The sequence below is a fragment of the Sorex fumeus genome, unplaced genomic scaffold (assembly GCF_029834395.1).
Source record: "Sorex fumeus unplaced genomic scaffold, SorFum_2.1 ptg000037l, whole genome shotgun sequence".
Classification (NCBI taxonomy): Eukaryota; Metazoa; Chordata; class Mammalia; order Eulipotyphla; family Soricidae; genus Sorex; species Sorex fumeus.
This window is the reverse complement of record NW_026606094.1, coordinates 47,596,108-47,619,411: the sequence shown is the minus strand read 5'-3', so window position 1 is coordinate 47,619,411 and position 23,304 is coordinate 47,596,108. Positions and strand designations below refer to the sequence as shown.

The 23,304-nt window shown below is 39.7% G+C and overlaps 1 long non-coding RNA gene across 2 annotated transcripts; it reads right to left on the bottom strand.

Annotated features, from left to right (window-relative positions):
• Positions 1-1,791: 1,791 nt before the first annotated feature.
• On the bottom strand, positions 1,792-8,553 carry LOC130027784 (uncharacterized). Of its 2 annotated transcripts, XR_008793046.1 has the most exons (4): positions 8,473-8,553; positions 8,239-8,337; positions 6,123-6,202; positions 1,792-1,935 (listed from the first exon to the last, which is right to left on the bottom strand). It is a non-coding gene; the product is annotated as an uncharacterized LOC130027784 (long non-coding RNA). The 2 variants fall into 2 exon arrangements; XR_008793045.1 differs by lacking the exons at positions 1,792-1,935; positions 6,123-6,202 and adding an exon at positions 7,562-7,674.
• Positions 8,554-23,304: the final 14,751 nt, after the last annotated feature.

Below are 23,304 nucleotides of genomic sequence, written 5' to 3'. Positions count from 1 at the left end.
TTATAAACAATATCTGTTTGCCTTTTGTCCCCTCTGTGCAGCCAGAAGTGGAAGTTCTAAAACCCATTAAAAAGTTTGGGTTTTATTTTGTATTTATTTCTTTACTATATGCTTTTCCTAGCCAAAACCAGAAAATGCTGGAACAGCATAAGTTCATTCTCCTGAGATATCCAAATCAAAGTCATTTGGAACTGCTTTGGCTAAGCATATGAATTTTTCCATTCTTATCCAAACCAATGTTCAGTCCCTTGCAATTTACTTATATGTATCCACCTTCTCAAGTGTTTTGAGGTATTTCTTTCAGCATACATGTTGGCCTTTAAAGGCTATCAAGCAATTGTGTGCTGGCAAAAGCTGTATGAGTTCGTAGCTCAATACCATCATCTAACAGAGCAAGCAGAAGTTCTGGCAACTTTGTCAGCTCTATTTTCCATACAAAGGCAAATATAGGAAAATTTAGAGAGGAAATGTCTGAGATCTTTTGCATAGTTATTTATTATATTCTACTTTATTTTATGTTATTAAATTTTCTCCCTCTTAAGTTTAGAAATCACTTTGGCCAAGTAAAATTTTAAGGCAATTCATATAACCTAGCCATCAACTTTACAAGGAAACTAGTCACATTTCTTTCTAAAGACCATGGGGACAGAGGTTCCTTTGGTTAAACTTGCACTATCAGGAAAAAAATGCATTTTTATTGAGGGGCACAATTTCTATTTATAGAAGCCCTAAATGTCACCTTATTTTAAATTACTTGTATGTGTGAATATATTACCTCTCAGGAAATTCTTGAATATAATAGTAAGTTCAATGCCACGATCTTAATCATTTTGTGTTTTCAGTGGGGGCATACTTAGTGGTGTTGTGCTTGCTCTTGGCTCTGTACTCAAGGATCATTCCGGGTGGGGCTCAGGGGCCCATATGGGTTCTAGGGATCAAACCCCAAGTTTGTTACAGACAAGGCAAGTACCCTATCTGCAGTACTACTTCTCTAGCACCTACCACAATCTTAACCTTATCTTCTTAAAAAAATATCTGTTTATCTATTGTAGACTTTTCCCTTATAATTTCTCACTTGATTTTCTTTAGTTTTTAATGGTTTTATGGAACTTCTACTATTGGTGGCATACAGGGGACATAAACAGGCAAAAGGGTGACAGAGTTTATAATACTAAAAAATCAGGCCTCAGAGAACTTTTCTATCTAAGCAGTCGGATGAAGAAAATGCATGATACTGTCCTACTCAAAGAAGCAAAGAAAATGTCATGGAATGCCCATTGTTGCTTGTGACTGTTTTAATCCCAGCTCCTCTTCGGGTAATAATAGATTTTAATTGCTTAAGGATAGCACACAACTTTGGCTGCACCTGCATACTTGTTTGATATTATGTTCATTAGCACAATCATTTTCTAATACCAAAGAAAAAACATTTTTATGATCATGTTGATATAGGTCTAAAGTCAGCATCCCCCTCTCAGTTTCTGGGGCTTCTAAAATACACAAGTGCTTCTTTAGCTTTATAAACTTCCACCTGCTTTTTCCTTTCATGTAATTCACCTTTGTTCAGTTATTTTTCACCACCCCTGGAGTGTTTTCAAATATATTTCAAACCTCCAAGCAACCCCCAATTCAACTGATTGACTTCAGAGAACTCTAATGCTGGCCAGGCATTTTGCTACAACCCCATTTAGACTCAGCAGGAAGAGCAGATTTAAAAGGCAGATTACGTTTTTAGCTTTTTTAAAACTGCTTTATTAGAGAGGCTAAAAGCCACAGTGGTGGTAAGCTGGATTCTTTTGAAATGCAAGCAACTTCAAGACATCTAGGGAGCAGTCCTTGCCTGTGGAGCTCCTCCCTTTGGGTTTTCACTGATGGCAGAGACCAGCTGGCTCCAAGCATTTTTCTTAAGGGTCCTTGTGGCTCCAACAACAGAACCTATAAAAGCTCCAAAGAGGTTTCATTTAAGGGTCGGAGACCTTTGAAAAACAGCTCACCATGTTCTCCACCCCTGGACTTCTGGCAGGCCATTTTGTGTGAAAGGGTTGGTTACATGCTGGCCTCCATTAATTGTAGGGGTTGGCCAAGGGACAGTAGGTAGAGAACCATGATGAGAATGTAAAAAGCTGCATAGAGAGGAAAAACTGCCTATGGACCTAATTTCTATAGTAGATAAATTAGATAGGTGGGTAGGGATAAATAGGGAGATGGAGGCCATAGCAGTAGCTATGACTCCACATATCATCCTGAACAAGTTATGAACACTTCCCCTTCCATCTGTTTAAGACTACCTTGAACTATACAGGAAACTTCTTGTAAAGTGGTTGAGGATTTATATGAAGAAGGCTGGCTTAATGAGATTTCTAGAAAGCTAATGAAATTTCTTAAGCAAAGTTCATTGTGGAACAAAATCAACATTACAGGTTGTTTTATTTTGTTGTTGATGTTGTTGTTTTCCTTTTTGGGTCACACCCAGCAATGCTCAAGGGTTACTCCTTGCTTTGCACTCAGCAATTACTCCTGGCGGTGCTCAGGGGACCATATGGGATGCTGGGAATCGAACCCGGGTCAGCCGTGTGCGAGGCAAACACCCTACCTGCTACACTATCATTCCAGCTACTACAGGTTTTAAGAACATTGCTAAAGTGCACTGGAAGGATCAGGCTGGATCCTATTGATAAGCAACATACAACCTTAAGCTAAAGAGCTGAATAATCAGAGAAGGTAAGTAGATGCCACAGGGTGGCTACCCACTCCCTCCGCAACCCAAAGAGCATCAGAAACTCATCATAACTTTTATGCCACACCTCCAGACAGATTTAGGATTCCTTCCCTGCAGCGGACTCCTATAATCCTGGATTTGATGGAAAATTCTTTCAAAGTGTATATGGATTACTTTAGAAGCCAGTAAACATTCCTATGGGTGAAACAAACAAGTGACCAGATCCCAGGGAGCTGTAGAACGGAAGCTAACGGAACGACAACTGTATGCATCTTGTGAGCACGGCAGGAGGGATACCAGCTCCAACACTACCCCACAGAAATCTGGGGGAAACATGCCAGCGGATTTTTCAATAGTAAATAAAAATCCAATTTTTTAAACTTGGATTCTGTTGGATTTTCAGTGTTGAATCCATTAGAAGGATGGATAGTGTATTAATGCCACGTGGGTCAAATCAATTACAAATGCAGAAAAAGTAAAATAAAGATACACCTGGCAAGTCATTGTCATCTCTAGGTTTAGATCAATTGAAAGGAGATTCCAATTTGCTCTTATCTTGCCTGAACTATCTTGCTACCATTTGTAGCTTAAAAACAAAGGAAAGCCATCTCACGGGGCTTGAAGAGGGCATGTAACAAATTGCAGAAAATTACAGTCAACGGTTTGTGGCTGCAGATCTCTCCGCTGTAATACACTAAGAAGTCCTGAAAAAATAGTCAAACTTCAAAGATCAAAGTTTCCACAGCTACAGAGCGGACCTTTCAACTAACTTACTTTTGTCTAGCTCCTCCCCCACCCCAGCCCCTTTTTTTTGTCAATCACAAACAGTTGTCCCAGGACTCAGCTTCTGACATTATCAGAGCCTAAAGGCAATGTCAGAGTCTGTCTGCCCTGAGCTTGCTTCAGCATTCCTCCCCTCTCCAGCCTGGGTGTCCCTTTGGGCTGTTTACATACGATTTCCTCTGGGTGGAACTTTGTTTTTCCTTTCCTTCTTTTGAGGCTGTTGTTTTTTCTTAAAATAGGAGGTCATTTCAGGCAGAAATGTGTTTTCGCCCCCTTGCTTCCTCTACAGCTGGGACTGGGGCCCTTTTGGAAAGAAGGAAATTTCCACTTTGTTTACAAGGAGGGGCTGGTTTTCTTTGGATATCCCATGAACTTGCTGGATAGGGAGTTTGGAGTTTCTAAGATTATCTAAGGAGTTCAGGAAACTCATTTAAACGGCATGACAAGTTTTTGTTTACGAAAGGCAATGTGTTTGGTTGTTCCCACTCTTTTTTTCTCTAAGTACTTCATGTTTTTCCAACGCATTTTAGCTACCCATACATATATCAACTCTGTATTTCAGTTCTCTACCTTGTCTTCCCAAGATCTTTCAGCTTTACATGTCAATCCGGATTATTTGACCAACATTCTGGACCAATTTCAGTATGAGTCATGGTTTTATCCTTTGGGTTGGAAAAGTAATTTTCCCCTTCTTTTTAAAAATGTAGCCCTAACCCAATAGTTTTACTGGAAAAGGCAGACTTGGTCATGCATACCTATCTCCACCCCAACCTATCTTCACAGACCACATCTGTCAAACAATCCATACCCCCATTTCTAATGTCAATACACTCCCCAGTGGGTGTGGAATGTTTAGGCGCCTTTGTGAATTTAACCTGAACCTCTAGAAATATATATTCTAAGATAGTATATCCACGGGGGGGGGGGGGGGGGAGGGGAGGGGAATCCAGGAATTTCCAAAGCCAAACAAAAGTAAAATTACTATAGATAAATTTTGTAATGACTTTGGTAGATCTGATACACAAAAAGTACAGCTGGTAGGGTGCGTAACTTATATACGACAGGCCCGGGTTTGATCCCTTGACCACCATATAGCTTCAGGAGTGATCGCGGAAGAGCAGAAGTAAATCCTAAGCCTTGCTGGGTGTGACCAAAAAGACCCAAAATAAATTAGTTAATTAATTTATTCAAGATCATTCCCAGTATGATATGTATTTGAAGAACTGTGATCACTGACAGAGACTACTCAGTAGCCTTACATCAGTGAAAGTAAGCCATCAGATTTTGATTTTGAATATTTTATATACCACTTCACACCACAAATGCTACTATTTATTCCAATCCTAACAAAGGTAAGTAATAAAATTAAGACAGTTGTCCGCTAAAAAGGCTTGAGAACAGAAAATATGTGAGCAGAGGAGTTTAAGGTGGTGTGGTTAGAAACCATAGTCTGGGTAACAGGCAGATGTGGGATGAGTTCTCAGCCACATTGGTACCAGCTGAGTAGCCTTGGGCAAGTTACTCACTTTGTCTGTTTTTCAATTTTTCATCTGTAAAATAAGGATAATGATAGTATCTGCTTCATAGAGTTGTTGTGGACTAATGTGTTAAAGACAAAGTTACCACTAACCCAGTAATAATTCTAAACTTTATAGGGAATTTACTATGGTTTATGAACTACTTTGCCTGAATAAATATATGAAATAGAAATTATTGTTATTACCCTCATTTTATAGTGAGGATATTAAGGGTTCAGAGAGGTTAAGAACATATCCAGGGTCACAAAGCTGCTAAGTAACAAACAAGATTTCAACCCTAATGAACTGGCATTAGCAAGAGTCCTTAAACATTGTGTTGCTTTTATTATTAACATCTTTTGAATGTGCAGTGAGTGTTCACTAATCCAGAGATGTCCTAAAATCATTTCACTACTAACATAATCTCTCAAGTTGCTCCTAACTACAAATACAATAATACAATATAGTAAATGGAGCAGAGATGTTCAAATGGCAATTGGATCTCTATGAAGTAATCACAAAAAGTCTATTAGTCTATTTACTTTCTTACTCTTATTTTTTAGTAATCACACTATTTAGTTACCCTCATTGGGCATTTTTGTCAGCCAGGAAAGTAAATAATATACTTTTCATATTTTTATTTTTGTTTTGGGGCTACACTCAGCTGTGCTCAGGGTTTACTCCTGGATGTACACTTAGGGATCACACCTGGAAGGCTCAGGTGGCCACATGGGGTGCTGGGGATAAAACCTAATGTGCAAGGAAAGTGCCTTACCTCCTATACTATCTCTCAGAAATCTTGCTTCTTGCTTTCTTAATTTTTTTTTAATACTGTACCTTTTTTTTTTCTTCTTGGGCCACACCTGGCAGTGCACAGGGGTTACTCCTGGCTCTACACTCAGGAATTACTCCTGGTGGTGCTCAGGGGACCATATGGAATGCTGGGAATCCAACCTGGGTCAGTCACATGCAAGGCAAATGCCCTACCCAACTGTACCATCACTCCAGCGCCTAATACTGTACTTTTGAAAAAAGATTTACTTTACATTTTAAATAATGTACTTTTAGATATTCACATTTTTAAATAATATACTCTTTTTTACCTCATGAAAGTAAGCCATCAGATCTTGATCTTAATTTTCCAATACCACTCCACACATAAATGCTACTGCTTATTCCAACCCTGAGAACAAATGTATATAATGAAAATAAGATAGGTGTGTGTTCAGACAAGAAGGCTGATCTTTCTCTAATTTCTTAGTCTATTTACTTTCTTACTCTATTTTTTTAAAGGGACCACAGCTAGTGGCATGGGACAGGGAGAGAGGAAGCATGCTAGCAGTGACAGGGATGGACCGCAGAACCCTGTGTGTGCACAGCGTATGCTCTACCACCTGCACTATCTCCTTGTTTTATAACATGCGTCCTAAAATGTTTTCAACAATATAAAAAGATGAAAAGGTTTCTAATGCAATTTCGTATTTAAGCCAACTTAAATTTAGTTGCTTGAAACATCTTGCTCTTTCTAACATTCATTGTGGTTAATTTCGTTTTCTTCTAAAAGAAAATAAGCGCACTACTCCTACATTAATAAAAAAAAAAGCATAAAAGAAAATAAGAGTGCATATTTGGAATTACAGAGTAAAAGAGTGTCAATTCTAAAAGGCAAACATTGATCTAATTTATCTAGGGTTTAGAAAAAGAAAAATTTTATAGTAAACCTTTGGGAAAATCCAAGTAACATTTTTTTTTATTCTGAAAAAATGAAATGAATTGGAATAGTGGGGAGGTATGACATCAAAAATAGAAGCATAAAACAGGGCTAGAAATTTTTCAAGGTAGTCTAATAATCAAGGAATTTAACATCACATGGTATGTTTGCATATTTATTATAATATACTATCCTTGGGCTTGAGCGATAGTACAGCGGTAGGGCATTTGCCTTTCGCGTGGTCAGCCCAGCTGAGCCGGGTTCGATTCCTCCCTCTCTCTCGGAGAACCTGGCAAGCTACTGAGAGTATCTCACCCTCACGGCAATGCCTGGCAAGCTCCCCGTGACATATTCGATATGCCAAACACAGTAACAAGTCTCACAATGGAGACATTACTGGGGCGGCTTGAGCAAATCGATGAACAACAGGAGGACAGTTCTATAGTGCTACTATCCTTAAACATAGTTTATACTTTGTTTTATAGTTTAAAAATGACATTTTGTTTGCACAGAAAAAAACATAGTTAATATTAGATGACAGGGACAAATGGAGACGTTACTGGCGCCCACTCGAGCAAATCGACGACTAACGGGAAGTTAAGTGATTAAGTGATTAATATTAGATGAAGTAATGAATGGAAATAATATAAATGCATTATATATAGAGGAAACTGAGGCTCAGAGAGCCTGAGAGCTTATGGTCTGACATATCAGATAGCCAGTTACTTATACAGCCAGCATTCATCATCTCCTGCTATTTAGATTGGTAGATTAAATCACAATACCTACTAGCACTTTGCTGTGCTTAATTTAACAGTTTACTTACAATAAAGAGGCTTGTTTCCTAAGAGTTGGTAACCAGGAATAATTTCTGTGGGGAAAATTTCCAGGACAAGAGGTGATAATTTGCATGGGTAAACTTCTCATAAACCACCTGAGAAGGCCTTCGGCAGAATTGGAGGGAGAAGAAGATCATTGGCAGGAAAGGGAGTAGTTAGAAAGAGCAAATATTCCATTTTCCCACATCTAACTATGCTCATCCCACATTTCATTTTCCATTACAACTACTGTCTCTCATCTCAAACTGTAGCATTTGAGTCTTAGCCCCACTATTTACAAACCTCTTTTTTAGTTTTTGTTTTCACTTCTTTGCTGTAAACCGTCATTCATAACTAATGATTTTCTAGGGTTGATGTGAAAGTTAAACAAAAGAACCCACATGAAAGCCAAACCTTAATATTGACTCGTGATAAGTATTTTTTTTAAAAATCACCAATTATAATCATGATTATTTTATGCAGAGATAAAAATGGCAGAGTCAAAATTTGAGCCAAGCCTACCAAACTTCAGAAATGATTTTTGTTATTTCAAGCCAAACCGTAGCCCGCTCTAATAAAGACACTATTCATAAACAATCCTGACGTTTCAGTCAGGACACAGGCAGACAATCCGTAGCTGCAGACTTTCAAGTTCCCTTCTTCACAGTGAACTACTAAAATCATACTGACCTTATCAACCCAGTGAAATCTTTCTTCACTGCAGCTCTGAACGGAGGACATGTAATGTGAGTTTTAGCATGTTGTTCTACAACTTTTTCTCAAGCTGACCTTGAATTTCAGAAAAGAAAATTACAGAATTATCCATCTGAAGATGCACTATCAAAAATAAACGGTTCCCCCGTCTTCTGAAACTCTTCTTGCCTGCCCCCCCACTCCCCACCTCCCAGGTGAGACTAATCTTACAAGCTGACACATTGTGGCCTTTTGGGAACTGGAGGCAGATTCTAGTTCCTTCCAAGTGGGTTCCAGCAGCCTCTGTTTTTGACCTCCACCATATCAGCAGGCCCAGCTCCATATCTCTTGAATTTCGAGGCCATGACAATTATGCCCGCATGACAGCTCTACACATATCACACTGCTCACTGATATGTTTCCTGTTACTGGGTGAAACCTCGCAGGGAAGCGAAAGAGCAACAGCTAGACTAATTCCTCAGAGACTCCTAGGAAGGCTAACTACAAAGATTCACCCTCAGCACAGCAGGAGCACAGCAGACCCAATGGAGAAGTTGCTAGAAACCCTAAGCTCAAAGAGTGAAAACAACACAGAAGATTCAACTAGCACCAACCAGCTCAGTAAATTCTCAGTGAATTACTTTAGAGACAGCATGGTGAAAATATTTCATAAGCTTAAAGGACAATGGCAAAACACAAGAAAGTGTGGAAGTTGGAATATGAAAACTACAATCAGAAATGACAGAAAAAAAGAGCATGGCAGATGATAAATTAAAAAAAAAAAACTTGAAAGAAAAAGATCAAGGAGGTCCAGAATGAGGTGAGATGGAAGAAACCTCTAGAAAAAAAAAAAAACAGAAGATGGAAAAAACTTAGAAATGAAAGCATAGCAGAGAAATATGAGATGCATTAAAGATAAACAATATAAGAATCATCAGAGTCCTTGAAGAACAGGAAGGCAAATTAAATTGAAAACCAATAGTTAAAGAAAAAGGTAAGAATTTCCCAGAATTGAATACAACACTCAGATCTGAAGGCTCCTGAGGAATCCCAGAGAAAATAGACTCAAATGAAAAACAACTCCAAGACACATTGTACTTAGAATGACAAAATCCAAAATCAGGCAGAATATTGAAAGTAACAAGATTAAAAGAACTTACATACAAAATAAAGCCTGTAAGATTCACAAGATATCTATCAAATGAGAATCAATGAGTCAGAACAGAATGGAGGCACACAGTGAAAAACAAACAGAAAACCAACTTCAGTGAAATGAACATCACACCTAGAAGAGTCTAACCAGTTACATTATCATTCAGATTTGAAGGAATGATGCTGAGTTTCATGGATAGGCAACAGTTTAGAGAATTCTTTGCCTTGAAATCTGCTCTGCAAAAAGCATTAAAGGTGCATTTTTAAAAAGACAATATAGGGGTCCAGTGATGGGACAGCTAGTGAGTGTTTGCCTTGCACACTACCAACCCAGGTTTGATCCTTGGCATTATATTTGGTCCTCCAAATCCCTCCAGGAGTGATCCCTGAGGCAGAGCTAGGAGTAATCCCTGAGCAATCATGGGTGTGCCCCCTTAAAAAAGATAAGACGAACTTCTCACCTTTTGACATTGAGTATGCATTTACACAAGGCACTATGGTTTCTCGCTACTAAAGAATTTTAGACCTTTCCAACAATGAATTAAAGTTTCATTTATATTAAAGATTCTATGTTTGATCAGGTGTTTTGTTTAAATTACATCCTCTGTAGACAGTTTTATTACAATATTTTACTTACTAAAGCATTTATTTAAACAGTATCTATTTATAAAATTTCTTAACATAAAATCAATATTTCCTTTCTAAAGGATATAACACTTTTAACTTTCATAGGCCTATTCAGATTTCCCCCCTTAAAATGTTCTTAGTTCTCTTCCCTCTTACTAAATTTTACATTTGTTGGATTTATCTTTTTCATGCAAATTTTAAATGTATTAGCACAAAATTATTCATAAAATTAATTTTTAATTTGTATACATGTACAAAAAGAGACACAATTTTTTAGAAAATGTATTTTATCATCTTAAAAAAGAAGGAAACCTTGACTGCTCTTTTGAGGGCTGCCATACCTGTAAGGACAAAGGAAAGTCCAGATTGCCTCCTATCCCGATGACCACTTCCAATGGAGTCCTAGTTCAACAAGTCTTTCTGGTTTTCTGGGAGTCTATGCTGAAGGAAGAGAGAGGCAGAAGACATAAATATATATTTTAACTTTTCCACACCCTTAGTCATTGGTGCCAAGGTGGTTAATGTGGTCATTATCAAGGAATCCCTTCTTTTGTAAACTAAGAGGAAGGTTCTCAGAGTACACAAAGATGTTTCCACTCCAGGTCAATTCAGCTTAATAATGACGTTCTATTAATATAGACATTTTCCTTCCGCTACCAAAACAACAACGAAGGTTTCTGTGTGTTAACAACATAGACTTAAAAACGAAAACAACAGATGTAGGGAGAAAGTACAGTGGTGAGAGCACATCCCTAGCACAGGCCTCACCCTGGTTCAATTCCTAATGCTGCACGTCCCCTGAGCAGCTCTGAGTGCAGCCCTTGGAGACTCCAGCACAGCCAGGATGGCCTGAATATCCTGGTCTCACCAGCCCAAGCTGCATCACATTCTCTGACCCCTGCTCCTGCCCAGGCAGAGAAACCCTCCCCGGTGGTAAGCCTGGGTTTCTGCTCTACCTCCAAAAGTAAACAAAATTCTGTGTTTGAAAAATAAAACTTTTTTGGGTACAGCCCCCAGAAGCACTCAAATATAAACAAATGCATGCCCTTCTCCTGCCATCTTCAGCATCCACCGCTTCCTGTGCTGCGTCTGTTTTGGCATCTCCTTTTCCTGCAGTGCTATTCCCACCCTTGCCTGTGTCTGCTTTCCCTTTTTGATTCTTGTCATTCTTTGCTGGGGCCTTTTTAGATGGCACAGGCTTTGGAGGAGTAAGTTTGAAAGAAAACCTTACAGGTTGTGTAGTTCATCCTTCACCTTGCTTTTATATCCCTGAGTGTCTGCTTCAACTTTGGGCACGGTGGCAACGACAGTGGGACATGGTGAATGCAGAGGGGCAGGGTTTTGGGTGGGATAGGGAGTCATTCCTGTATTTTTACACTGCTCATCGGTAACCATACTTTTTTTTTTACTTAAAACTCTTTCATTTAAAATGGGGGGGGGGGGGGCAGTTATTATGAATAACCACAATGCATTGTAGCACTGTCCTCAATATACTCAAGAGGGTCCAGTAACATCTCCATTGTGAGATTTGTTGTTACTCTGTTTGGCATATCGAATACGTCACAGGTAGCTTGCTAGGCTTTGCCGTGTGGGCAAGATACTGTAGGTAACTTGCCAGGCTCTCTGAGAGGGGCAGAGAAATTGAACCCTGATCAGCCGGGCCAACCACTTGCAAGGCAAACGCCCTACCACTGGACTATAATAACCATAATAGTAACTTGAAAATATTATTTAAAGTTAAATAAAATGAATTCAATGAGATTAAAATGAATAACACAAGAATGCCATACTCAATGTCAAAATTTAAAAACATCAAGTACATCCAGATGGGCTCAGATTTATTCCTGGATCTGTATTCCGGGATCACTACTGGTGGTACTCAGGGGTCATCTATGGTGCTGGGGATCTAACAGCAAGGTTGGCCTTGTGCAAGGCAAATGCTTTATTCCCAGTTTTAACTCTCTAGCTTCCAAAGACCAAGATATTAACCATAATTCCATATTTCCTTTTTACTTTCTCTGTCTATCCATCTGAAATATACTTTCCCTAGATACCCTTCAAGATATTCCCCTTCCTCTCTCCATTTAGGCCCCTTTTCAAACACCATTTCCTATGAATGGGTGAACTGCCCTGTCTGTCTGATCTAAAATAGCACTTCTTCTGACTCTCTATGCCTCTAATCTGACTTTTTAATATGGTGCTCCTTTTAGCCTGATTATGGTATTGAATGTTTATTTGACTATTCATGTAATGTCCCTGGTAAGATCAATAGAAACATATTTAACCACCATACTATCTCATACCAAAGCTGAATGAGTGGTGTCAAGTCTCTGGGCATTTATACTGAGTGTCTCACCATCTCACTAAGGTGTTGACTTCTCTGCTAAGTCAGTCTAATAGCAGTCTAATAATCTAACCAGCCCTAATACAATGTTTTATACATAGCTCATAAAATCAAATGATAAATTTCAGAAAACCATTTCAAGAAAGTTTTAATGCTCAACCCCACTAGCTCTATGAAATCAGAACTGTCATTTTCTAGTGGGTAACATTTCCCAGAGGACTGCAGAGAAAGTACATTTTTCACTCAAAGTACTTTTCTTCTAGACATATGTATTCCCAGGAGTAAATTGAGGAAGTAGATTCCTCAAAATTGATAAAGATCTTGGGAGCGTGTAAAGCAAAATAGGCCCTCAGCCTCATTCAGTGTAAACTGCTGGACTATATCTCCCAGGTGTGAGCCATTAATCAATCCCATTAAGTTATAATTCTCTGCTAAGCTAAGAAAACACAACCCAAACAGTAGCAAACATTTTCTCCCCTCTGCCACTTATCCCTAAATATGAAGGGCAGCTTTCTAAAAACTTCAGTCTTCTTAAGATTAGCAGGTCTGCAAAATATCCATCAGATTTGTCCAGAAAAAAAAAATGTGCCAAATTCGATGAAGTGAGAGACCACTGTTTGATTCTGACCACTCACACTCAAAGCTATTGCCATTGCCCAGATAAAGCAACGCAGAGCAACACAGGATGACATGACTAAAATAAAACAAATCATTTACAATGTGATTTCCTGCTGAACAGTGTTGTAAGCCATCCCGTGGTGTATAGTTGTTAGCTAACACAGAACAGACCCCTAGGCTCTTGAATACCAAATCCTTTTATATGACAAATGACATTGTGTGTGTGTTAATGGATGGTGACCACAGTAAAATGGCATGATATAATAGAAACATCAATGGTTACAGCAGAGGAAGACAACACTGTACTTCATCAGAAAAGCTTAGCTTGATCAGATGTGATGGACCAAAGGGATAAATGGCTACTGGGGCTGTCAAATCTACACTCAGCTGAAGGGCATAGCAAGTGTTCAAGGTGGCTTATGTAAAGAGTAACACAATGAAACATAATTTATCAAGTGTCTGGCACATACAACCTTAAGGATTAGAGGTTAAAGAGCTAAAGATGCATCAAGATACATTTCTGCTGTTAAGAGTAGGAATGTACTGATTTAAATGTGACGTCATTTAATTTGTTTCTTATAAGAATCCAGTAAAGTAGATCGAGCATGTTCTATTAACCTCATTTTACAGATTAGAATGTTAAGACTGAGAATAGTAAGTGCTGTGTTCAAATCTTAAAGATAGGGGCTGGAGTGATAGCACAGCGAGTAGGGCATTTGCCTCGCACACGGCCCAACCTGGATTCGATTCCCAGCATCCCATATGGTTCCCCAAGCACGGCCAGGAGTAATTCCTGAGTGCATGAACCAGGAGTAACCCCTGTGCATCACTGGGTGTGAACCAAAAAAAAAGCAAAAAACGAAAACAAAAACAAATCTTAAAGACAGAACTTAATGATAGAACTTATAATCAAATGTCATCTTCTAGCAAATAAGCATGAAACTTAAATATGGCCAATTGTATCAGCAAATGAACCTTTCTCTGGTGTCCACACCCTATATATTCTTCCTAGGATTCTTACTTAATTTCAGTCCAGTCTTGGGAATAGAAGTTCTCTTTAACAATTGTCTTTGTTCCCTCCGGTTCCATGGTGCGTTTCTTCCCCTTCCCCATTTTAAGTATTTCTTGAGCCCTTTCAAAGGTAAGTTAATACAATTTTCAATTAACTTTAAAAAATGTTATTGGTGATATAACCAAGCCAGGATCATCATGGATAAAGAAAAATTAGAAGTGAGAATTTTAAGAAGAGGTACCTTTTTTTTTTCTTAGAGTTGTGAAATGTTCTAGTGAACAAAGACTTTACATTTCACTTTGTTCCTGAATTACTAAATTTACTATCATATTAGAGACTCCTAGAAAAGCACACCTCAGTGAAAATGGAGTTGAGTAGTAAATCATGTAATTTGATGCCCCTGTCCTACAAATGAAAAATGGAAGCCCAACATAGTAACGCAATTTACCCAAAGTTACCCAATTCCTTAATGCAAGTTCCAGAGCCAAACCCATCTATTCTGTCTACTGATTCCTTCTGAGTTTTCTGTTGTGTGGACGTGTGTGGATTTTTTTTTTCAAATCTCTCTCAGTATGGCTCTTTTAAGGATAATTAATTTTACTGATTTTTAAATTCCTGTTTTTATTTAATTGGTTTGATTCCATGAATCCCTCTGTTCTCCTGCCTGTCCAAAATGATAGGACACTCTTAATAAAATGCTTCCCTCCCCATGACTCCAAGAGGCTATGAACACCTAAGAGGTTACCACCATGCAAGAAGGCACTTGTCCTATACCCCTGAGGCAGTGATATATTTCCTATGTAAACAGGGGATCCTTGTTTCAATATTTTAGCTTAGATTCCTTCAATCATTTGCAGAGCTAGGAGATCATGCCCAGACTTATGTTGGTCAGTAGAAACTAATCTTCAACCTGTGACTCAGGAGACATTAGACTTTAGCGGACTTTGATTCTCTTAGAATCAGGTAACTTGCTTGGTGTCCTTTGTGATGATCTTCTTTGCTACTTTGTGTTTCTAGTACTACCTTGTATTACTCAATATTTTGCTTCTTTCATATTTGCTTATTTTTAGATAGGCATATTTTGTGGTTCATTACTTAATTTAAATGAAAAAACTTTATGTAAAAAATTAATTGGTCAGGGGCTGGAGCAATAGCACAGCAGGTAGGGCATTTGCTTTGCACACGACGGACCCTCGTTCAATTCCCAGCATCCCATATGGTCCGCTAAACATCACCAGGAGTAATTTCTGAGTGCAGACCCAGGAGTAACCCTGTGTATCTCCGGTTGTAACTCAAGAAGAACAAAATAATAATAATAACAAGAATAATAATAAGAAGAAGAAGAATTGGGTGGCTGGAGCGATAGCACAGTGGGTAGGGCGTTTGCTTTGCACGCAGCCGACATGGCCGACCTGAGTTTGATTCCTTCGCCCCTCTCGGAGAGCCTGGCAAACTACCGAGAGTATCTCACCCGCACAGCAAAACCTGGCAAGCTACCTGTGATGTATTTGATGTGCCAAACACAGTAACAAATCTCACAATGGAGACGTTACTGGGCCCGCTAGAGAAAATCGATGAACACCGGGAGGACAGTGACAGGAATAATAATTGGACAAATACAGTAATTTATGGCAAGCAATAGACTGAAATCAGAAAATTGAAGTTATTCTATTATCTCCAATCTCTGTGACTTTTGCTAATAATTGATACTTCTTGAACGTAGTACATCCATAGAGAAACATCGTGTTGTGCAACAAAAGTAAAAATCCTACAATATAGAACCCGGGGAAAGCTGAGTGACTGTGTTGAGATGGCTATTGTGGTAGCAAGGTTCTCACCGAATCTGAATCTGACAGTGGTAGGTTTTCAAGAACCTAAGAGTGACTGGGTTTATTAGAGTCTCTTTCACCAATGTTCTGGTTTCTCTTTTCCATATTATCAGCACTTTTTGGAGTATGTTTCTAAAGGCTTAATTAATTTTTAAAATCATATTTAAGTGACATGAAAAAATATCATGGCACAATTACTAAACTGCTTTTTAAAAATTCTATTTAAGTGACATGAAAAAATATGGCACAATTACTAAATTACTACACATGTACCACTTAAGAGCTGAATAAATCAAATTATTTCTTTAAGAGCAAAGTTAAATAGATGTCAAATTCAGGCAACATTGCACTTAGGAGAGCGCAATAGCACCCCGGATGTCATCTAGGGAAACATAATAAATTTTACAAATACCAAATCTTATAAATATAGTAGAAAATTTTTAATAATTAATTAAATGGAAAATTAAAATGATCCCAGATATTTTTTGCCTTTAAAAACAAATGGATATCAAGATGGTAGTCTGTACATTTTTTTAAGCTAAAACAATTTTTGTTTTGTTTTGGAGTCATACCCAGCAATACTCAGGGTTTACTCCTGGTTCTACTTTCAGGGATCATTGTTGTCAGGGCTCAGGGGACCATTCTGGGTGTCAGGATTGAATCTAGGTCGACTGCAAGCAAGGCAAATGCCTGACCTGTTGACTATCTCTCCAGTCCCATGTTCTCAAAACTGTTCTACAATAGCTGCAAAATTAATGTTGACAAGCATATGGTCACATGCTGAATATTTTCTTATTCCATTATATTTTCTTTTTGCATGTATATCATAGATAGTATGCAATAATACGTTGAATTCTACATTCTTATATTATATTTTAAACATTTTACCACAGCGGTAGGGCATTTGCCTTGCGCGCAGCCAGCCTGGCTGAGCCGGGTTCGATTCCTCTGCCCCTCTCGGAGAGCCTGGCAAGCTACCGAGAGTATTCAATGTGCCAAACACAGTAACAAGAAGTCTCACAATGGAAACGTTACTGGACCCGCTCGAGCAAATCAATGAACAACGGGAGGACAGTGTATTTATTATATAAGTGACTGCATAAGAATCAATCATTAACTCTTAACCTAATAAAAGACATTTACATAGATATTCAATAAAATTCTGTGGAAGAGGTTTTTAAATAACTCTCATAGTCTTCATTTTAGAATTTCTATATATTTCCAGTTCTACAGGTCACTTCATATATGTGTAACAGGAATTCAATCTCTGAGATCCTATATAGTCCCCCAAGCACAGCCAAGAATAATTTCTAAGTGCAGAGCCAGAAGTTACCCCTGAGAATTGCCGGGTGTGATTAAAAAAAAAAAAGACAAAGTTTAGAGTTGCAATAATGAGGGAGACAATGAGGATATACAATACCCCCAAAATTAATTTTTTTCAGTCATAGGACGGAATGTCTGCTTGATTTATTGTATTGACTTTTCTTGATCACTTGATCACTTGACATCCCGTTACTCATCCATTTGCTCTAGCGGGCGCCAGTAATGTTTCCATCCGTCCCTGTCTCAGGCTAGTGTAGCCCAATGGCATCTATTCATTCTAGGAACACGAAGAGCCTCAAACCGATCATTCAGGGTCTTGACGAAGAAGTCTGACCATCTTGTAGGTGGGCGGCCATCATGTAGGTTTTGAGAATAGCATTATTATCAGTCTTTTGATGTCCGTGGAATCCTTCCGGTAATGGCTCTAGTCCAGAGGTCGTCTCCAAATCTCATTATGTGTCCAGCCCATCTGATTTTTGATACCTTGGCAAACGAGACAGCGTCTCTGATTCTTGACCATCAAGGGAGGTCGGAACTCCAGATTCTTTCTCTCATTTGAGTGAAACGTGATACACCAAGCATAGCTCTTTCGATTTTTCTTTGGGAGACCCGAATAGAGTTCTCATCCTGTTTGTATAGGGCCCAGGTCTCTGAGGCATATGTTAATGCAGGGAGAACAGTGGAATCGAAGAGATGTGCTCAGAGTCAGAGGTTTTTCGTCCTCTTAGCTATTTCTTCAACGCTCTTGAAGGCGTTCCAAGCTGCTCTCTTCCTCCTGTGCAACACAGGTGCCAGGTCATTCGTCATGTTGACTTCTTGACCTAGGTACACATAGCTGTTGCATTTGGAGATGGTCGTTTTGTTGAGAGCAAATGGAACATCAGAAACGAGACTGTTTCTCATAAACATTGTCTTCGTGAGATTCAGCTAAAGTCCAACCTTTCCACACTCACGGTCGAAGACGGCCAACACTTGTGCTGCTTGGCTAATGTTTGGTGTTATTAGATGATGTCATCAACAAAGCGCAGGTGGTGTATGACTTTTCTTACTGGCTGCTTATTCTAATTCTGTATTCCATTTCGCTAGATAGACTATCCATAAAAATAGATTCAGGAATAAATCTTGGACTTATTTTAATATTGTGTATATGATTTTGTTTGCAATCTGTTTTTCTTTTCTGTTAAAATGGATTGATTCTGCCCATTTGGTAATTAATTCTGCTCATTCTGGAGACTTTCTGAAGAAATTAAGGTTCATAAACATGCAATTTTTCTTGTTTTCTTTCATATTAAAGCAATTCCATCAGTTATAGAAGATGAATCTATATTTTATAGTCGCATCTCATATTACAGTTATATATTCTTTTAATTCCTACTTACTTTATTTTTCAGGGTTTATTAAAATGGTTTTAGGTTTTAGGGATAAAACCCAGGGCTTCACCGATGCATGGCATATATTGTCTCATTTAGCTGCATCTCTTCTTTGGAAATTAGTTTGACCTGAACTATTTTATATCAGTATTCAAGGCTTAGTACATAAGGACTTTGTCATACTCTTTGTTTAAAATCTGTTTTTGTCGCACTTTGTTTAATTAAAATCTGGATGGAGCATTACTTGTTCAATCTTTTGAGGTCACAGAACTACTTTTTTTCCTGGTTTATATCCAGGCTAATGAGCTAAGAAGTGAAATTAAGTTTTTTGTTTTTTTAAAGATAAACATTGGGGGCTGGAGCGATACCACAGTGGGTAGGGAATTTGCTTGCACACGGCCGACCTGGGTTTGATTCCCAGCATCCTATATGATCATCTGAGCACCACCAGGAGTAATTCCTGAGTGCATGAGCCAGGAGTAACCCCTGCGCATTGCCGAGTGTGGCCTAAAAAGCAAAAATAAATAAATAAATAAATAAATAAATAAATAAAACATTGGCAATCTCTGAATGTAGGTTTTGAGAATAGCATTATTATCAAGTGGGCTTTAAGTGGGCTTTAGACACTAGCCATTTTGGACTAAGAATGTACCATTGCTCCAACATTAAGTTATTCCATCCCAACAGAGCTGACCTTACCACAGTGGAGGGACAGGATCCACGGTAGAGCAGGAATCAGACACTGTGGTGGAGAGTGTGATGTTTCAACGTTGTATAAATGAAAATCTATTGTTTTAAGTCAAGTGCCTCAAATAAAAAAAATTAAATGAAAAATACAAAAGATTTTATTCCAGTAATGCTCAATATTTACATGATTTTGTTGCCTTATTGTCTATCATTTAAATAAATATATGAATCTATGCAGTGGCAAGGGAGGTGTTTTGGGAATGGGAATAAAAGGGTCTGATTGCTAGTGAAAATAAGTCTTTGCACTTATATGGAAATTGGGAATTGAAAGAATATTTTCTACATTGCCCTTAAAATAGAACAGTTATGGGGGGTATAGTGCCGCCACCAGGTCAGTCTGTACCTGTGAAGCGAGTGCATCAGCAGCCTTCAGACTTCCAGATACCCCCAAATTGCTGCTGTGCCTTTGGACAGACCACAAAAACTTGGGGCAAAGTTTACCAAGAAAGCAAACGGTCAAAAGTTAGATATACGGGAGACACAACCACAAACCATCTTCGGCTCAGCTATACTATTGGAGGCCTCTCTGGTTCCTGATCAAACTGCTTAACGGTCATGATCCCAGAGACTCAGAAACAAATCTTGGAACCCAACAGCTTTTGGCAGAAAGCGTCCAGTCCCTGCAATAGATTACAGGCGCTGGGCCACCCCAAGTGGGAATAGGTTTCGTGCCTTGGTCTGTTCCCCCTGGCGGCCCGGTGGCCACCATCCTCCAGATGCCACTGGACAGTCAGTTTTGGGACCACAGTAGTGAGACATGGGGGGCCTCACAAGATGGGGGTGGAGCAGGCCCTTTCCTTCCCATCCCAACAAGACTCTGAGTCGCTGCCCATGAACGGTCTCTCTGGCTCCTGATTAAGCTGCTTAACGTCCATGATCTCAGAAACACAAAAACAAGTCTTGAAACCCAGTGGCTTTTGACAGAAATGCGTCCGGACCCCACAGTAGGTTATAAGGGGTCCATTCCAAGGGGGAAAGGGTGTTGTGCTTCTGCCTGCTTCCTCTAGGTGGCTCGGTGGCCACTATCCTCCAGAGACCATTGTACAGTTAGGTTTGGACCCACAGTGATGAGACATGCGGGGCCTCATGGGATAAGGGTGGAACTGACCCTTTCCTCCCCATCCCAATGAGACCCCGAGTTGCCGCCCACAAACTACCTCTCTGGCTCCTGATCGAGCTGCTTAATGGCCATGATCCCAGAGACTCAGAAACAAATCTCAGAACCCAGTGGCTTTTGGCAGAAATGCGTCCAGACCCCACAAGAGGTTACTGTCACTGGGCCATTCCAGGGAGGAAAGGTACCGTCCTTCTCCTGCTCCCCCTAGGCGGCTCGGTGGCCGCCATCCTCCGAGGCCATTGGACAGTCAGGATTGGGCCCTCAGTGATGAGACACATGGGTCTTCAAGGGATGGGGGTGGAGCCGGCCCTTTCCTCTCCGTCCCAACGAGACTCCGAGTTGCCGCCCATGAAGGCCTTTCTGGCTCCTGATCAAGCTGCTTAACGGACATGATCCAAGAGACTCAGGAACAAATCTCAGAACCCAGCAGGTTTTGACAGAAATCCCTCCAGATTTAATTGTTAAAATTTCAGAATTTCAAAATCACGTGGGCACTATGGCAGCCACGCGACATCATATGTTATTCATAACCAGCAATAGAAAACAAATTGTCTACTGTTGCCTTTTCAGCAGATCTAAGTGTTGGGGTAAAATCCCAAATAATAATGGTGAGTCTGTTGTCAAAATATTGAATGAAATCTAAGTAGAGAGAGAGTAATGTGGAAATCGTCTGCCCCACAGGTAGGGGGGAGGGTGTGGGATGGGGGTATACTGGGGTTTTGGGGGGTGGAGAATGGGCATTGGTGAAGGTATGGGTGTTTCATTGTATGACCGAGACTTAACCCCGAAAGCTCTCACTTGATTCAATAAATAAAATTATAAAAAATGAAAAAAAAAGTAAGGTGGACTTTATGCCCAATTCAATCAGCTAATCAGTGGCTGAATCAATAGCAGTACTCCTACATAAAAAAAAAGATAAATAGAACAGTTATGTAGATGAGACATAACTAATTGGTACCCTTATTATTATTGAAAAGAAAATACTATGAAATTCAGGTTTTTTTATTTACCCAAATTCTATAGAACTATAAAATAAAGATTCTGGGCTCAAACCTTGTGATTCTGACCCTAATCTGACTTACTTTTCACCATTCACAGCTATAATTAAGAATTTCATCAAGTAAAATGTCTCCCCTTTGACAGTTTTCTGTAATTCCCAGTATGATTTAGTTTTACAAGAGTCCAACTCAAGAAATCTGCGAAATGACTTTTTTCCTTTGATGTGCCTTTCCCCCTCTATGGAATGGACCCAACAGTTTTCTCCACTTAAAGCTCATTTTATTTGGTAAAATGGTACCCGAAGAAAACAGCAAACAGACTAGGGGTTCCTAAACCATGTCCTGAGGGAAATGGAAACATTACCCTCTCTGGCTGTTGGTACATCTTCAGCAACTCCAGTGGATTTTCATCTGGGTTCCCATTTTTCCTCTCTTCAGTCAGCCAAAGTCCACATTTCCTTTGCTGTCACCACACAGAGTTTGACCCCAGTCCAGGATGGCAGCTTCCTCAGTCCATTTGAGGTCACAGCCAGCACTGCTCCGTGGGCTCCCTGGCAGTGGACACTTAGGGACAGCTGCTGCTGGAGAGTCTTCTACCACAATTCCTGCCCCTTCCTCAACAATGGCCTTGTGCGCCCTCTGACTCCTTGGAACAATCACCCAGATACTGCTTAGTCCAGACCTCCCACCTGGCGTGTTAATTGTGGCCCTGGATCATAGAGTGCAGTGACAGAGTGTTTGGTGTTGCTTGGTCACAATTATCTCCTAACATCTCTCCCCCAGTTGCTAATTCAGTTGAGACTATCAGCTTCCCAGAGAGGTAGCGGTTGTTGCTGGAAAATGTGAATATTTTCTAGACTTTCCCATTCCTTCGGTGTTGCTTTGAAAAGATATAAGAGGTGATTCTGTGTAAGGAGATATTTTTGCATCAAGGTCTTGTGTGTTTCTGGTTTTTTTGTTTTGTTTTGTTCTGTTTTGTTTTTGTGGGGGAGCATACTTGGCTGTACTCAGGTCTTTCTCCTGGCTCTGCACTTAGGAATTATTGCTGGTGGTCTTGGGTGATCATATGTGCCATCTAAATTTAAACAAAGTCTTTGGGTCAGAGGAATTGTTCAATGGACTGTATGCATGAAAGCATGATTTCCATGCAGGAGGGCCAGGTTCCATCTGTAATACTGGCACTGGATGGTTCCCTGAGCAGCATAAAGAGAAACACCCGCTTCCAGCACACAAACAGGAGTAGCCAACCACCACCCTCTCCCACTTCCACCCTCCACCCCGCCCCATCCCCAGCACCTCCAGGTGGTATTCTTAAAGCAAACAAACCAAACGAAGTTTCCAGACTGGAGAACTAAAACAAGAGGTAAGGTGCTTGCCTTTCACGAGGTCAACCCAGTTCCATCCCTGGCACCACCTTTGGTTCCCCAAGCACTGCCAGAGATCACTCCTGAGAAAAAACTAAAAATAGATTCTAAGTGTTACCAGGATGCAAAATGGAAAAAGAAAAAAAAAAGAACAAGGAGAAAAACTTTTATCAAAATATCTTAAGAATCTCTATATTCTGCAAAACTGATACAGAGCACTGTGAGGAAGTCTGCTGTCCTAGCAACAAGGCCAGTGAACAGCAGCTACTAGGCCAAGACTGAGTTTTGTGCAATGGCTGTGAGAAAAGGCTGATAGTGTATTAGTCAACAGAAAGAAAAACCATGAAATGGGGTACACAGGGCACTGTATTCCATAGCTTCGGTAAAAGCCAGTGCTATAAGAGACAGTTCCCGCAGCCCCCAAGTTCCAGGCCTTGAAATATGTCCTTAAATATTTTAAAGAAATACATTCCTGACATATCTACATAGCCCTCAATCTTCCAAAGCTATTTCCTCCATCAGCATTTACCAAACACTCTCTCTCCTTGACACTTACACATCC